The 5672-nt window shown below is 34.0% G+C and overlaps 1 long non-coding RNA gene across 1 annotated transcript; it reads left to right on the top strand.

Moving 5' to 3' along the window:
• The first annotated feature begins 1418 nt into the window (after window positions 1–1418).
• Window positions 1419–5293, top strand: LOC139748470 (uncharacterized). Its single transcript, XR_011712689.1, has 4 exons — window positions 1419–1499; window positions 2747–2972; window positions 4642–4728; window positions 4865–5293. It is a non-coding gene; the product is annotated as an uncharacterized lncRNA (long non-coding RNA).
• The last annotated feature ends 379 nt before the right edge of the window (window positions 5294–5672 follow it).

Here is a 5672-nt window from a genome sequence, read left to right as displayed (position 1 = left end):
CAGGAGACTTAAATGTTCATCACCACAAACAGAAAACGTAGAGAAGTATTGAACTCGGTAGACAGAGACTTGGAGCTATATTACTATTCACTCAGGTGAAAGCTGAGTGAATTGTTCATCCTAGAACGTTTAACCGGCCATAAACGTTATTACATTTCACATGGTTTTACTGAATTGATGATTTACCTCATTTGAATGACGTTTTTTGTTTTAAGTGTGTAATATACAAACAGTAACAGACCAACGGCTCCTTTTAAAACTTCATGTTGCCAGTGAAAGCTGACAGCAGTTAAACGTGGCAATGATGATATATGATGCGTAAAGAATGAAATACCTGTATCAGAGTAAGCAATGTATCTGGAAACAATGTACAATTTCATTGTACATTATGTAAATGATTCATAATTGAAATTGAAATTTTCAATTTAGGCAAATGAGTTTCCATTTCTTGAAAACATGGTTTTGTTTTATTGTTGGCAGAGAGAACATGAGCGGCAGAGGCAACGTGAAGGGCATAAAACGTCTCTCCGCTGTTCCCAGGCGAATTTTCCACGAGAAAAGGAACACACCAGCTAGGAATGAACGCGGTAGTGAGACTTTGATTCAGCTCTGAAGCAGTGTTCAAAGAGATGTGTTTTTTACAATTCAAAATCGTAAATGGCATAAGGGTCTTGAATTGTTTCAATATCAATTTTGGCAATGTTTCAGGTAATATTGATGGGTGTCTTCTCTTGTTTCATATCATTGCTTGTTTTCATTTTCAACAAGTATACCTGAGTATATAGAAATACTTTTACATATCAGGTTGTTAAGTTTTAAAGGATTTATTTTGAAAAGACGCTCATTATTTTACATCCTTTTTACATTCTTTAAAGACTTTTTGTGCTTGCATGTAAATGTCATAATGCACGTTTGTCGAACTGTCTACTTTAAGATGAAAACAAAATGTCCTGATATATATTTATCAATCAAGTATTGCGCCAAATAAATATCACACAATCATTTGTTTCCTTTTATCACATCATTTAGAAATGAAGTGAAATGTAAGAGTATTAGGAAAATCTACATCACAATAAATGACCAGAACAACGAAAATAAAAAAGATGTATGGTCGTTGAACCTTGAAGAAACTTCTGTCATTCAACAAAATGTCAAGTTTATATTGTTTTCCATTGCTAAAGGAAAAGATACAATTCATACAACAAAAAGGACTCTATTTCCTACAGATATTATGGCACATTTAAATAGCTAAGAATTATCATAAAATTTCCCGTTTTCTTTGATGGATAAGATATATCCCGTTTTCTAATAGATTTCAATCGCTTTTCCAGATGGCATCACAAATTCTTTTAATTGCGCTTCTTTCTATTTGTTTCTCTTGAGGACGGCCGCCATTTGTATTTAGTTTTGTATGTGTCGTCTTCGAAGACGGATGTGTTCTTACACTCTGTATTTCAAGTTTGTCTCTTTTGATGTTGTAGTGTCTACTCGTCTTTTCGGTAAGTCAGACTATTCAGCGCTATGGCAATGTTTATCTGCCTTTTTCCTAGACAATTGGGCTTCCTTGACCTTTTATTTCGCGTATAGATTCGGAGGAAGGATTACACTTCTACCTTGGATGCCATTTTGGTTTCCTTTAGAATGCCATGATAAGCTCTCTTCTTTCAGCTTTCATTTAGCTTTATTTCTTTGGATTATTCATACATAATTGATTTTGGTGTATGTTTATCGGTGTTATCAGTGATATAAGTTCTGTTTCTGGTAGCCTTGAAAGTCTGTCTAATTACTATAAAGCACTGTTTGTAGGAGTGTTTTTCACTCAAAGAGTTTACAATGGAAGTGTTTTTTAAATCTAATACAATACTTTATCATTTGTCTGTATGCACAAGGTAGGGTATTAGGATAAACATAATGATAGACGCCATGTTAGTCAAGCCACCACTGCTCCCTAGCGTAGGTAGCCATAACTACATGCGCAGTGACATTGCGCAAGGCAAGGCAATGGTAGGGGGCTTCTTGATCAATTATCCCATCGTAAAGTAGTTTCAGGAGACTTAAATGTTCATCATTATCAATGAGTAAGTATATGGGCAAACGCCAGTAGGGAACAAATGCTTACTATCATAATCAATGCCAACCTCACTCTTCTGAACAGTGGTACTGGAAATCGTGATGATCGAACTGCCAATAACTCGGCAATTGTTATTGTTATCCGTCATCGCCGGATATACATGATAAATTTATTACAAGAAAAACATCCTTTTAGGTTGATGTACTTAGTGTAAAGACCCCAAACAGAAAACGTAGAGAACTATTAAACTCGTTAGACAGAGACTTGGAGGTATATTACTATTCACTCAGGTGACAGCTTATGATTGTTCATCCTGGAACGTTTAACCAGCCAGATACGTTATTACAGTTCACATGGTTTTACTAAATTGATGATTTAGCTCATTTGAATGACGTTTTTTGTATTAAGTGTGTAATATACAAACGGTAACAGACCACCGGTTCCTTTTAAAACTTAATGTTGCCAGTGAAAGCGGACAGCAGTTAAACGTGGCAATGATGATGAATGATGCGTAGAGAGTGAAATACCTGTATCAGAGTAAGCAATGTATCTGGAAACAATGTACAATTTCATTGTACATTATGTAAATGATTGATAATTGAAATTGAAATTTTCAATTTAGGCAAATGAGTTTCCATTTCTTGTAAACATGGTTTTGTTTTATTGTTGGCACAGAGAACATGAGCGGCAGAGGCAACGTGAAGGGCATAAAACGTTTCTCCGCTGTTCCCAGGCGAATTTTCCACGAGAAAAGGAAAACACCAGCTAGAAATGAACGCCGAAGTGAGATCTTGATTCTGCTCTGAAGCAATGTTCAAAGAGATGTGTTTTTTACAATTCAAAATCGTAAATGGCATGAGGGTCTTGAATTGTTTCAATATCAATTTTGGCAATGTTTCAGGTAATGTTGATGGGTGTCTTCTCTTGTTTCATATTATTAGTTGTTCTCATTTTCAACGAGTATGACTGAATATACTTCCGTGTATATAGAAATACTTTTGCATATCAGGATGTTAAGTTTTAAAAGATTTATTTTGAAAAGACGCTCATTATTTTACATCCTTTTTACATTCTTTAAAGACATAGTAGATATATGACTTCTTGTGCTTGCATGTAAATGTCAAAATGCACGTTTGTCAATTTGTCTACTATAAGATGAAAACAAAATGTCCTAATATAAATTCATCAATCAAGTATTGCACCAAATAAATATCACACGATCATTTATTTCCCTTTATCACATCATTTAGAAATGAAGTGAAATGTTAGTGTACTAAGAAAATCTAAATAACGATATATGACCGGAACAACGAAAATAAAAAAGATATATGGTCATTGAACCATGAAGAAACTTCTGTCATTTGACAAAATGCCAAGTGTATATTGTTTTCCGTTTCTGAAGGAGAAGATGGAATTTATACCACAAAAAGTAGACCAAGGACTCTATCTCCTTAAGATATTATGGCACATTTGAATAGCTAAGAATTATCATAAAATTTCCCGTTTTCTTTGATGGATAAGATATTTTCCGTTTTCTAATAGTTTTGAATCGCTCTTCCAGATGGCGTTACTGTAAGCATCACAAATTCTTTTAATTGCGCTTCTTTCTATTTATTTCTCTTGAGGACGGCCGCCATTTGTATTTAGTTTTGTATGTATCGTCTTCGAAGACAGATGTGTTCTTGCGCTCTGTATTTCAAGTCTGTCGCTTCTGATGTTGTAGTGTCTACTCGTCTTATCGGTAAGTCAGACTATTCAGCGCTATGGCAATGTTTATCTGCCTTTTTCCTAGACAATTGTGCTTCCTTGAGCTTTTATTTCGTGTATAGATTCAGAGAAAGGATTACACTTCTAGCTTAGATGCCATTTTGGTTTCCTTTAGAATGCCATGATAAACTCTTCTTTCAGCTTTCATATAGCTTGACTTTCTTTGGATTATTCATTTATAATCAATTTTGGTGTATATTTATCAGTGTTAAATATATGTTAAGTGCTGTTTCTGGTAGCCTTGAAAATTTGTCTACTTACTATAAAGCACTGTTTGTAGGAGTGTTTTTCACTCAAAGAGTTTACAATGGAAGTGTTTTTTAAATCTAATGCAATACTTTATTATTTGTCTGTATTCACAGGGATCAGGATGAACATAATGATAGACGCCATGTTAGTCAAGCAGCCATAACTACATGCGCAGTGACAGGAGACTTAAATGTTCATCATTATCAATGAATAAGTAGGGAACAAATGGTTAATATCATGATCAATAACTCGGCAATTGTTATTGTTATCCGTCATCACCTGATATATGCGATATACATGGTAACTTATTTAGTTAGATATACGTAGTGTAAAGACTACAACCAGAAAACGTAGAGAAGTATTGAACTCGGTAGACAGACTTGGAGGTATATTACTATTCACTTATGATTGTTCCTCCTGGATCGTTTAACCGGCCATATACGTTATTATATTTCACATGGGTTTACTGAATTGATGATTTAGCTCATTTGAATGACGTTTTTTGTTTTAAGTGTGTAATATACAAACAGTAACAGACCACCGATTCCTTTTAGAACTTCATGTTGCCATTGGAAGCTGACAGCAGTTAAACGTGGCAATGATGATGAATGATGCGTAGAGAATGAAATTCCTGTATCAGAGTAAGCAATGTATCTGGAAACAATGTACAATTTGATTGTACATTATGTAAATGATTGATAATTGAAATTGAAATTTTCAATTTAGGCAAATGAGTTTTTGATTTTTCTTGTAAACATGATTTTGTTTTATTGTTAGCAGATAGAACATGAGCGGCAGAGGCAACGTGAAGGGCAAAAAACGTCTCTCTGCTATCAAACAGGCGAATTTTCCACGAGAAAAGTAACACACCAGCTGGGAATGAACTTTGATTCTGCTCTGAAGCAGTGTTCAAAGAGATAAGCTTTTTACAATTCAAAATCGTAAATGGCATGAGGGTCTTGAATTGTTTTGGCAATGTTTCAGTTGATATTATTGCTTGTTTTCATTTTCTACAAATATGACTGAATATATTTCCGTCTATATTTATTTTGAAAAGACGCCCATTATTTTATATCCTTTTTTCATTCTTTACTTCCTTGTGCTTGCATATAAATGTCATAATGCACGCTTGTCGAACTGTCTACTTTAAGATGAAAACAAAATGTCTTCATATATATTTATCAATCAAGTATTGCGCCAAATGAATATCACACGATCATTTGTTTCCTTTTATCACATCATTTAGAAATGAAGTGAAATGTAAGAGTATTAGCAAAATCTAAATCACAATAGATGACCAGAACAACGAAAATGAATAAGATATAAATAAGATATACGGTCGTTTAGCGCCAAGATAGGCACAAGAATCAAGAGCTGATATGACACAAGAACAAATATGGAAAATAAATAACATAATTAGAAGGACAAGAAATGGGTAGTCTCATTAGGACAACCATCTCTACAATTTATTACAATCCAAATTTTTCATCTTTCGCAAACTGTCACATTTCAATCATTTTCAACATTCATCCAATTTATCTTCAGCTATAAATGGAGTGTCACATAACCAGCATCATTAATAGGC

The sequence above is a fragment of the Panulirus ornatus genome, unplaced genomic scaffold, assembly GCF_036320965.1.
Source record: "Panulirus ornatus isolate Po-2019 unplaced genomic scaffold, ASM3632096v1 CTG_4196_pilon, whole genome shotgun sequence".
NCBI classification, from domain to species: domain Eukaryota; kingdom Metazoa; phylum Arthropoda; class Malacostraca; order Decapoda; family Palinuridae; genus Panulirus; species Panulirus ornatus.
The sequence above is the reverse complement of the archived record's forward strand: the minus strand, read 5'-3'. Positions and strand labels throughout refer to the sequence as shown.